General features: G+C 42.3%; 1 protein-coding gene across 5 annotated transcripts in view; it reads left to right on the forward strand.

Annotated features, from left to right (window-relative positions):
• FAM161A (FAM161 centrosomal protein A) overlaps positions 1 to 12,559 on the forward strand; it is a 35,144-nt gene that overhangs the window by 2,187 nt on the left and 20,398 nt on the right. The gene's annotated exons all lie outside the window — the stretch shown is intronic.

Consider the following 12,559-nt stretch of genomic DNA (forward strand, 5'->3'; position numbering starts at 1 on the left):
CGATAGAGGGTACCGGTTGGAGGAAGAAGCCCTGAAAAGGCAGGAATGAGTTCAGGAGCCAAGCTTGTGTTCTGCAAAGTAGGAAGCTCAGATACTATGTGCGCCACAAGACTGATTAGAGGGGTGCCTGAGTGGCTCAGTTGGTTAAGTGTCCGACTCCTGATTTCCGCTCAGGCCTTGATCTCAGGGTTGTGAGTTCAGGCCCTTTGCTGGCTCCACACTGGGCTCCATATCGGGCTCCATGCCGGGCTCCATGCTGGTCATGGAACCTAATTTTAAAAAAGACTGATTAGAGAACTACTTGTCACAGTAGGTTCCTTTCAGTCCTTTGCTTTGCCAAAACCACCCTCCCTCTCCCTCCCCCACACACCCCTTGCAGGACTCTGAGCCCATATTGGGTTCTGAGGCATGTTCCTTGAATCTAGTCTCAGTTGGAGATAGCACTCCATAGGCCTTATTATGTGGTTGATGATGACATGGGTAAAGCAGTATTCTTTAATTCACTGTTAAAGTTTCACGACTTTCCTAATGAAGTGACCTTTTTCAACAAATATCCAGCAGTTATTAAGAGCTTGATTACTTCATTCAGTTGTGAGTGAAGCAGGCATAGAGCACATTGTCACAAAGCTTCCAGTCTGGTGGGGAAGTTAGATAATACAAAATGAATAGTGACTATAATATAATATATTAGATATATATCTAATATATCCAATATATATTGGATATATTATATATATGCTTATATATAATTATATATATTGGATATATTAGATATATAATAGATGATTATAAGATGAGAAATGCTGGGAAAGAAATGAACAGACTTCTGTGATTAAAAAAAGTAGCTAGGAACCTACTTAAATGAATTAAATTTGAAGATGATGTCTGGTAGATGAGAAAGAGTAACCATTTGAAGACTAGGGGTAGAAAAAGTATTCTAAGCAGAGGGAACGGCATATGCAGAGGCCCTAAGATAGGAAGAGAAAGAGTTTTGTGTGATTGAGGGTCTGGAAAGAGAGGAGGAAGGGAAGAAGATGAGGTTGGAGAAGTGAGCTGGGCCTGAACATTCAGGGCCTTTTGGACCAAGATAAAGAGTTTATGTTTATTTTTGGTACAGGTACAGCAGGAGGTCCTTGAAGACTTTTCAGAGATCAGACGTGTTTCTGTTTACATTTTTAAAAGACGATTGATGGCTCTCTGGAGAATGATTGGAGGCTTTGACAAAACAGAAGTAAGGAAATTGGTTGCAGTGACTCAGGGGTCAGTGGTGATAGCTTGGTCCTAGTCCAGGAGAGGTGGCAAGAAGTGGACAGATTTCTTTAGAATGGATAAGATTTACTGTTAGATTGGATGCGAAAGCCAAGGAAGAAGAAGAAATGAAGAATATTCACTCCCAGGCTTCTGGTTTGACCAGCTGTATGAAAAGTAATGCCATTTACTGAATTGGGGATAACTAGGGGAGGAATAGGTTTACAAACTGGGTAGGATTTGGGGTCTGAGGTTTTGTTTGTTTGTTTGTTTAAGATTTTATTTATTTGACAAAGAAAGATCACAAGTAGGCAGAGAGAGAGAGAGAGAAAAGCAGGCTCCCTGCTGAGCAAAGAAGCTGATGCGGGGCTCGATCCCAGGACCCTGAGATCACGACCTGAGCCGAAAACAGCAGCTTAACCCACTGAGCCACCCAGGCACCTCTGGTTTTTGTTTTTGTTTTTGTTTTTTTTCTTTTAAAGATTTATTTAATTTAGAGAGAGAGAGCACGAGCAGCAGGGGCAAAGGAAGAGGGAGAGAGAATCTCAACCAGACTCTGCTGAGCACGAAGCTGAAGCAGGGCTTGATCTCATGACCCTGAGCTCACAATCCTGAGATCAGTACTTGGGCCAAAACAAGAGTCAGATGCTCAACAGACTGTGTCACCCAGGCACCCCAGGATTTCAGTTTTGTTTTGTTTTTGTTTTAAGATTTTATTTATTTGACAAAGAGAGATCACAAGGAGGCAGAGAGGCAGGCAGAGAGAGAGGGGGAAACAGGCTCCTCGCTGAGCAGGGAACCCGATGCGGGGCTCAATCCCAGGACCCTGAGATCATGACCTGAGCTGAAGGCAGAGGCTTAATCCACTGAGCCACCTAGGTGCCCCCAGGATTTCAGTTTTGAACATGATAAATTTGAGATGCCTGTGAAACTACCAAGTAAGAATATGTAGAAAGCAGTTGGGCCTATGAAACCATAGTCCTGTGGGGTCTGGACAGTAGACTTCTGTCTGGGAGTTTCCAGCCTTTTTAAGACAATGGGAATGAACGAAGTCATTTAGGGACAGAATTTAGAGAAAGAAGAGAAAGGGTCTACCATAGAACTCTGAAGAACCTAGCCTTGAAGGGGTATCTGGCTGGCTCCGTAGGCAGAGCATGGGACTCTTTATCTCAGGGTCCTGAGTTCAGGCACCATGTTGGGTGTGGAACCTACTTAAAAATATATGTATTTTTAAAAAGGGGGCGCCTGGGGGGCTCAGTTGTTAAGTGTCTGCCTTCGGCTTAAGTCATGATCCCAGGGTCCTGGGATCGAGCCCCACATTGGGCTCCTTGCTCAGCAGGAAGCCTGCTTCTCCCTCTCTCCCTCCTGCTGCTTGTGTTCCCTCTCTTGCTGTGTCTCTCTCTGTCAAATAAATTAAAAAAAAAAAAAATCTTAAAAAAAAAAAAAAGATCCCTGAGTGGCTCAGTCAGTAGAGTGTCAGACTCGGTTTCAGCTCAGGTCAGGTCATGATCTCAGCGTTGTGAGATCAAGCCGCCTTCCCCCCCGCCCCCCCCCCCCCCCGCCCGGTCCAGCTCCGCATTCAGCAGGGAATCTGCTTGAGATTCTCTCCTCCCCCTGCTCCCCGCTCCCCACCCCCCACACTCACAGTTTATCTCTCTCAAATGAATGAATCTTTTTTTTTTTTAATTTTATTTTTTATAAACATATATTTTTATCCCCAGGGGTACAGGTCTGTGAATCACCAGGTTTACACACTTCACAGCACTCGCCGTAGCACATACCCTCCCCAGTGTCCATAATCACACCCCCCTCCCAACCCCCCTCCCCCCTTCAACCCTCAGTTTGTTTTGTGAGATTAATAGTCACTTATGGTTTGTCTCCCTCCCAATTCCATCTTGTTTCATTTACTCTTCTCCTACCCCCTTAACCCCCCATGTTGCATCTCCTCTCCCTCATATCAGGGAGATCATATGATAGTTGTCTTTCTCCGATTGACTTATTTCGCTAAGCATGATACCCTCTAGTTCCATCCACGTCGTCGCAAATGGCAAGATTTCATTTCTTTTGATGGCTGCATAGTATTCCATTGTGTATATATACCACATCTTCTTTATCCATTCGTCTGTTGATGGACATCTAGGTTCTTTCCATAGTTTGGCTATTGTAGACATTGCTGCTATAAACATTCGGGTGCACGTGCCCCTTTGGATCACTACGTTTGTATCTTTAGGGTAAATACCCAGCAGTGCAATTGCTGGGTCATAGGGTAGTTCTATTTTCAACATTTTGAGGAACCTCCATGCTGTTTTCCAGAGTGGTTGCACCAGCTTGCATTCCCACCAACAGTGTAGGAGGGTTCCCCTTTCTCGGCATCCTCGCCAGCATCTGTCATTTCCTGACTTGTTAATTTTAGCCATTCTGACTGGTGTGAGGTGATATCTCATTGTGGTTTTGATTTGTATTTCCCTGATGCTGAGTGATGTGGAGCACTTTTTCATGTGTCTGTTGGCCATCTGCATGTCTTCTTTGCAGAAATGTCTGTTCATGTCCTCTGCCCATTTCTTGATTGGATTATTTGTTCTTTGGGTGTTGAGTTTGCTAAGTTCTTTATAGATTTTGGACACTAGCCCTTTATCTGATATGTCATTTGCACATATCTTCTCCCATTCTGTCAGTTGTCTTTTGGTTTTGTTAACTGTTTCCTTTGCTGTGCAAAAGCTTTTGATCTTGATAAAATCCCAATAGTTCATTTTTGCCCTTGCTTCCCTTGCTTTTGGCGATGTTCCTAGGAAGATGTTGCTGCAGCTGAGGTCGAAGAGGTTGTTGCCTGTGTTCTCCTCAAGGATTTTGATGGATTCCTTTCTCACATTGAGATCCTTCATCCATTTTGAGTCTATTTTTGTGTGTGGTGTAAGGAAATGATCCAATTTCATTTTTCTGCATGTGGCTGTCCAATTTTCCCAACACCATTTATTGAAGAGGCTGTCTTTTTTCCACTGGACATTCTTTCCTGCTTTGTCGAAGATGAGTTGACCATAGAGTTGAGGGTCTATTTCTGGGCTCTCTATTCTGTTCCATTGATCTATGTGTCTGTTTTTGTGCCAGTACCATGCTGTCTTGATGATGACAGCTTTGTAATAGAGCTTGAAGTCCAGAATTGTGATGCCACCAACTTTGGCTTTCTTTTTCAATATTCCTTTGGCTATTCGAGGTCTTTTCTGGTTCCATATAAATTTTAGGATTATTTGTTCCATTTCTTTGAAAAAAATGGATGGTACTTTGATAGGAATTGCATTAAATGTGTAGATTGCTTTAGGTAGCATAGACATTTTCACAATATTTATTCTTCCAATCCAGGAGCATGGAACATTTTTCCATTTCTTTGTGTCTTCCTCCATTTCTTTCATGAGTACTTTATAGTTTTCTGTGTATAGATTCTTAGTCTCTTTGGTTAGGTTTATTCCTAGGTATCTTATAGTTTTGGGTGCAATTGTAAATGGGATGGACTCCTTAATTTCTCTTTCTTCTGTCTTGTTGTTGGTGTAGAGAAATGCAACTGATTGCTGTGCATTGATTTTATATCCTGACACTTTACTGAATTCCTGTACAAGTTCTAGCAGTTTTGGAGTGGAGTCTTTTGGGTTTTCCACATATAGTATCATATCATCTGTGAAGAGTGATAGTTTGACTTCTTCTTTGCCGATTTGGATGCCTTTAATTTCCTTTTGTTGTCTGATTGCTGAGGCTAGGACTTCTAGTACTATGTTGAATAGCAGTGGTGATAACGGACATCCCTGCCGTGTTCCTGACCTTAGCGGAAAAGCTTTCAGTTTTTCTCCATTGAGAATGATATTTGCGGGGGCGCCTGGGTGGCTCAGTGGGTTAAAGCCTCTGCCTTCAGCTCAGGTCATGATCCCAGAGTCCTGGGATCGAGCCCCACATCGGGCTCTCTGCTCGGCAGGGAGCCCGCTTCCTCCCCTCTCTCTCTGCCTGCCTTGCTGCTTACCTGTGATCTCTATCTGTCAAATAAAAAAAAAAAAAAAATCTTAAAAAAAAAAAGAGAATGATATTTGCGGTGGGTTTTTCATAGATGGCTTTGATAATATTGAGGTATGTGCCGTCTATCCCTACACTTTGAAGAGTTTTGATCAGGAAGGGATGCTGTACTTTGTCAAATGCTTTTTCAGCATCTATGGAGAGTATCATATGGTTCTTGTTCTTTCTTTTATTAATGTGTTGTATCACATTGATTGATTTGCGGATGTTGAACCAGCCTTGCAGCCCTGGAATAAATCCCACTTGGTCGTGGTGAATAATCCTTTTAATGTACTGTTGAATCCTGTTGGCTAGTATTTTGGCGAGAATTTTTGCATCTGTGTTCATCAAGGATATTGGTCTGTAGTTCTCTTTTTTGATGGGATCCTTGTCTGGTTTTGGGATCAAGGTGATGCTGGCCTCATAAAATGAGTTTGGAAGTTCTCCTTCCATTTCTATTTTTTGGAACAGTTTCAGGAGAATAGGAATTAGTTCTTCTTTAAATGTTTGGTAGAATTCCCCCAGGAAGCCATCTGGCCCTGGGCTTTTGTTTGTTTGGAGATTTTTTTTTTTTTTAAAGATTTTATTTATTTATTTGACAGAGAGAGATCACAGGCAGAGAGGCAGGTAGAGAGAGAGGAGGAAGCAGGCTCCCTGCTGAGCAGAGAGCCCGATGCGGGGCTCGATCCCAGGACCCTGAGATCATGACCTGAGCCAAAGGCAGCGGCTTAACCCACTGAGCCACCCAGGCGCCCCTTGTTTGGAGATTTTTTTTTTTTTTAAAGATTTTATTCATTTATCTGACAGAGAGAGATCACAAGCAGACAGAGAGGCAGGCAGAGAGAGAGAGAGAGAGAGAGGGAAGCAGGCTCCCCGCTGAGCAGAGAGCCCGACGCGGGCCTCGATCCCAGGACCCCGAGATCATGACCCGAGCCGAAGGCAGCGGCCCAACCCACTGAGCCACCCAGGCGCCCTTGTTTGGAGATTTTTGATGACTGTTTCAATCTCCTTACTGCTTATGGGTCTGTTGAGGCTTTCTATTTCTTCCTGGTTCAGTTGTGGTAGTTTATATGTCTATAGGAATGCATCCATTTCTTCCAGATTGTCAAATTTGTTGGCGTAGAGTTGCTCATAGTATGTTCTTATAATTGTATTTCTTTGGTGTTCGTTGTGATCTCTCCTCTTTCATTCATGATTTTATTTATTTGGGTCCTCTCTCTCTTTTTTTTTTTTTTTTTGATAAGTCTGGCCAGGGGTTTATCAGTCTTATTAATTCTTTCAAAGAACCAGCTCCTAGTTTCATTGATTTGTTCTATTGTTTTTTTGGTTTCTATTTCATTGATTTCTTCTCTGATCTTTATGATTTCTCTTCTCCTGCTGGGTTTAGGGTTTCTTTCTTGTTCTTTCTCCAGCTCCTTTAGGTGTAGGGTTAGGTTGTGTACCTGAGACCTTTCTTGTTTCTTGAGAAAGGCTTGTACCGCTATATATTTTCCTCTCAGGACTGCCTTTGTTGTGTCCCACAGATTTTGAACCGTTGTGTTTTCATTATCATTTGTTTCCATGAATTTTTTCAATTCTTCTTTAATTTCCTGGTTGACCCATTCATTCTTTAGAAGGATGCTGTTTAGTCTCCATGTATTTGGGTTCTTTCCAAATTTCCTCTTGTGATTGAGTTCTAGCTTCAGAGCATTGTGGTCTGAAAATATGCAGGGAATGATTCCAATCTTTTGATAACGGTTGAGACCTGATTTAGGACCAAGAATGTGATCTATTCTGGAGAATGTTCCATGTGCACTAGAGAAGAATGTGTATTCTGTTGCTTTGGGATGAAAAGTTCTGAATATATCTGTGATGTCCATCTGGTCCAGTGTGTCATTTAAGGCCTTTATTTCCTTGTTGACCTTTTGCTTGGATGATCTGTCCATTTCAGTGAGGGGAGTGTTAAAGTCCCCTACTATTATTGTATTATTGTCGATATGTTTCTTTGATTTTGTTATTAATTGGTTTATATAGTTGGCTGCTCCCACGTTAGGGGTATAGATATTTAAAATTGTTAGATCTTCTTGTTGGATAGTTCCTTTGAGTATGATATAGTGTCCTTCCTCATCTCTTATTGTAGTCTTTGGCTTAAAATCTAATTGATCTGATATAAGGATTGCCACTCCTGCTTTCTTCTGATGTCTATTAGCATGGTAAATTCTTTTCCACCCCCTCACTTTAAATCTGGAGGTTTAAGATGAGTTTCTTGTAGGCAACATATAGATGGGTTTTGTTTTTTTATCCATTCTGATACCCTGTGTCTTTTGATTGGGGCATTTAGCCCATTAACATTCAGGGTAAGTATTGAGAGATATGAATTTAGTGCCATTGTATTGCCTGTAAGGTGACTGTTATTGTATATTGTCTCTGTTTCTTTCTGATCTACTTCTTTTAGGGTCTCTCTTTGCTTAGAGGACCACTTTCAATATTTCCTGTAGAGCTGGTTTGGTATTTGCAAATTCTTTCAGTTTTTGTTTGTCCTGGAAGCTTTTAATCTCTCCTTCTATTTTCAGTGATAGCCTAGCTAGATATAGTATTCTTGGCTGCATGTTTTTCTCGTTTAGTACTCTGAATATATCATGCCAGCTCTTTCTGGCCTGCCAGGTCTCTGTGGATAAGTCTGCTGCCAATCTAATATTTTTACCATTGTACGTTACAGACTTCTTTTCCCTGGCTGCTTTCAGGATCTTTTCTTTGTCACTAAGACTTGTCAATTTTACTATTAGGTGACGGAGTGTGGACCTATTCTTATTGATCTTGAGGGGGGTTCTCTGAACCTCCTGGATTTTGATGCTTGTTCCCTTTGCCATATTGGGGAAATTCTCTCCAATAATTCTCTCCAACATACCTTCTGCTCCCCTCTCTGTTTCCTCTTCTTCTGGAATCCCAATTATTCTAATGTTGTTCCGTCTTATGGTGTCATTTATCTCTCGAATTCTCCCCTCGTGATCCAGTAGCTGTTTGTCCCTCTTTTGCTCAGCTTCTTTATTCTCTGTCATTTGGTCTTCTATATCGCTAATTCTTTCTTCTGCCTCATTTATCCTAGCCGTCAGAGCCTCCATTTTTGTTTGCACCTCATTAATAGCTTTTTTGATTTCAACTTGGTAAGATTTTAATTCTTTTATTTCTCCAGAAAGGGCTTTTATATCTCCCGAGAGGGTTTCTCTAATATCTTCCATGCCTTTTTCGAGCCCGGCTAGAACCTTGAGAATCGTCATTCTGAACTCTGGATCTGACATATTACCAATGTCTGTATTGATTAGGTCCCTAGCCTTTGGTACTGCCTCTTGTTCTTTTTTTTTGTGGTGAATTTTTCTGCCTTGTCATTTTGTCCAGATAAGAGTATATGAAGGAGCAAGTAAAAAATACTAAATATATACTAAATTAAAAAAAATACTAAAAGGGTGGCAACAACCCCAGGAAAATATGCTTTAGCCAAATCAGAAGAGATCCCAAATCGTGGGGGGGGGGGGGGAGAAAGGGGATAAAAAGAGGTTCAGAAAGAAAGAAAAAAAAATTAAAAAAAGAAAACCAATAAAGAAAAAGTATAAAAAGGAAATATATATATATATATATATATATATATATTAGATAAACTAGTTAAAAAATGTTAAAAAAGAAAAGGGTAAAAGTTAAAAAAATTTAGCAGAAGAAGAAAAAAAATTGAAAAAGAAAAGAAAAAAAAATTAAATTAACTGCAAGGCTAAAGAATCATGGGGAGAAAGCCATGAGTTCCATGCTTTGCTTTCTCCTCCTCTGGAATTCCGCCGCTCTCCTTGGTATTGAAACTACACTCCTTGGTAGGTGAACTTGGTCCTGGCTGGGTTTCTTGCTGATCTTCTGGGGGAGGGGACTGTTGTAGTGATTCTCAAGCGTCTTTGCCCCCGGCGGAGTTGCACCGCCCTTACCCAGCTGGGCTGAGTAATCCGCTCGGGTTTGCTTTCGGGGCTTTTGTTCCCTGAGCGCTTTTCGTAGAGTTCTGGAGGACGGGAATGAAGATGGCGGTCTCCCGGTCTCCGGCCCGGAGGAGCCGAGAGCCCGGGGCCCCATTCCTCAGTGCGCCCCCAGAGAACAGCGCCCAATGACTCCCGCCACCCTGGCCTCCGGCCACGCTCCGAGCTGACCGAGCCTGCGCCGGTTCAAGGTTACCCCGAGCTGAGAGTCACTCCTCGGCTCTGTCTCTGTAGCCGGCTTCCCCGTTCTAATACCTGTGAGCTCTGCGACACTCAGACACCCCTGATCCTTCTGTGACCCTGCGGGACCTGAGGCCACGCTGACCCTGCGTGGGCTTCACCCCGGTTAAGCCTCTGGAGCGATGTCCCTCAGCGGAACAGACTTTTAAAAGTCCCGATTTTGTGCTCCGTTGCTCCGCCGCTTGCCGGGAGCCGGCCCCTCCCCCCACGGTCTATCTTCCCGTCGCTTTGGATTCACTTCTCCGCCAGTCCTACCTTGCAGAAAGTGGTTGATTTTCTGTTTCTAGAGTTGCTGTTCTTCTTCTCTTTGATCTCCCGTTGGATTTGTAGGTGTTTGTAATCTTTAGATAAGCTATCTAGCTGATCTCCCGCCACCTGAAGTAGTCTCAGCCTGCTACTTCTCCGCCATCTTGACTCCTCCATCAAATGAATAAATCTTAAAAGAAAAAAAAAAAAAGAAAAGTAAAGAAAAAGGGAACAGAAGAGATTAAGAACCAGCTACAGTGGTGTAAGAAGTGGGAAAGTTTCCCATTCATTGGTTTTAGTGATGAAAAAAAGAGTTAAATGCTGTTAAGAAAAGGAATATTTCATCTCAGAAACAGGAGAGAAGGAGAGAAAGGGTGCAAAAGTAGGCAGTTCTGTAGATGGGAATATGAGTGAACTTCCCTCTGATGGTTTCTATTTTCTTAAAGATATGAAAGAGTTCTCATGGTAATTGGGGGTGGGTGTGGGAGCAGGTAGAAGTGCAGAGGAAAGTGAGAGCCACCGAGTCACCTTCCAAAAGGAATGGGGGAAGTGCTAGGCAGACCAAGTATCCATTAGAAATTGTTCAGTTTTGGGGCACTTGAGTGGTTTGGTTGGTTAAGCACCTGCCTTCAGCTCAGGTCATGATCCCAGGATTCTGGGATCAAGCCTGGCTTTGAGTTTCCTGTTCAGTGGGGAGTCTTTTTCTCCCTTTCCCTCTGCCCCTCTGCTAGCTTGTGCTCGTTCTCTCAAATAATAAAATCTTAAAAAAAATTTTAAAAAAGGAAGAAATTGTTCAGTTTTGGGGGATAGCAGGTTCCCCCTTCTTTTTTTAAATTTATGTATTTATTTGAAAGAGAGAGAGAGTGAGTGGAGAGAGGGGCAGAGGGAGAGAAAGACTCTAAAGCCAGCTTTGCACTGAGCTGGGAGCTGACACAGTGCTCGATCTCACAAGCCTGAATCAGGACCTGAGCCAAAATCAGCAGTCAGACACTCCATCGACTGAGCCACCAAGGCACCCCAGAAATTGTTCAGTTTTTAATTTAGTATCAATATTCACAAAATATTCTTTTTATTTTATTTTATTTTTAAATTTAATTTATTTAATTTTAAGTAGGCTTCACACCCAAAATGGGCTTGAACTCATGACCCCGAGATCAAGACCTGAGCTGAAACCAAGAGTCAAATGCTTAACCAGCTGAGCTCCCAGCCACCCCTTTTTTTTAAGTTATATTTTAATTGTGGAAATAATATATGAACATATTTTCCTTTTAAATATCAAATGTTGGGGCGCCTGGGTGGCTCAGAGGGTTAAAGCCTCTGCCTTCAGCTCAAGTCATGATCCCAGGGTCCTGGGATCGAGCCCTGCATCAGGCTCTCTCCTTGGTGGGGAGCCTGCTTCCTCCTCTCTCTCTCTGTCTGCTTCTCTGCCTACTTGTGATCTCTCTCTGTCGAATGAATAAATAAAATCTTTTAAATAAATAAATAAATAAATAAATATCAAATATTGCAAGGGCGCCTGGCTGGCTCAGTTAGTAGAGCATGTGACTCTTGATATCAGGATTGTGAGTTTGAGCCCATTTGGGGTATAGAGATTACTTAAAATTACTTAAAAATAAAATCTTAAAAAATTTCAAATGCTTCAAATAAGCCACAGGCCCTTTTACCACTTCTCACCCCAGAAAGAAAATCTGCCTCCCCCACATCGGTAGCCACTCTTTTGCCAATATATAGTCTTCTGGGCATTTTTCTGTTTCCTGTGTACATAGTATTTTAATGTATGGTCACATTTTATTTATTTATTTGTTTGTTTGTTTATAAAGATTTTATTTATTTATTTGTCAGAGAGAGAGAGAGCACATGCGCACAAGCAGGCAGAGTGGCAGGCAGAGGCAGAGAGAGAGAAGCAGGCTCCCCAGCGAGCAAGGAGACTGATGCAGGACTTGATCCCAGGACCCTGGGATCATGACCTGAGCCAAAGGCAGTGTCTCAACCGACTGAGCCACCCAGGCATCCCGGTCACATTTTATATATACATATTTTTCTGCAGCTGGTGTTTTCTCTTACATTTATTGGGGTTTTATCCATGTTAGTATATATAAATCTACCTTATTCCTTAGAAATCTTTTCAATGCAAAGAAGTTTTTTTGGTTTTTAAGATTTTATTTATTTATTTGACAGAGAGAGAGAGTGAGCAAGCACAGAAGCAGGGGGAACAACAGGCAGAGGGACAGGGACAAGCAGGCTCCCTGTTGAGCAAAGAGGTGGAAGTGGGTCTCAATCCAAGGACCGCGGGATCATGACCTGAGCTAAAGGCAGACACTTAACCAACTGAGTTACCCCAGCGCCCCACAAAGAAGTTTTTAAATAAAAATTCCAGAACTGTGGATGATACTACATAGGCTAGAACACAAATAATTATGAGTGCTTGTTACTGATGAAGCAACATGTGCTAGAAGGAGTCATTATCTAAATGGGTCAAGCCAATTAGGGAAGATTATCCTCTAATCCGGTGGGTACATGCACAACATTCCATAGATAGCTGAAGAATTAATTAAAGGGAAAGGGTACTATTTTAGGTTTTTGGAAAATAATGTCCTCAGCCTATGTTATTTGGATTTACTGAATATTTTTTTCTGTGTGGAGATAATAAAAGATGAAATTAGAATTGGAGGGGCGCCTGGGTGGCTCAGTGGGTTAAAGCCTCTGCCTTTGGCTCAGGTTATAATCCCAGGATTCTGGGATCGAACCCCGCATCGGGCTCTCTCCTTGGTGGGGAGCCTGCTTCCTCCTCTCTCTCT

This window comes from Lutra lutra, chromosome 9 (assembly GCF_902655055.1).
Source record: "Lutra lutra chromosome 9, mLutLut1.2, whole genome shotgun sequence".
Classification (NCBI taxonomy): Eukaryota; Metazoa; Chordata; class Mammalia; order Carnivora; family Mustelidae; genus Lutra; species Lutra lutra.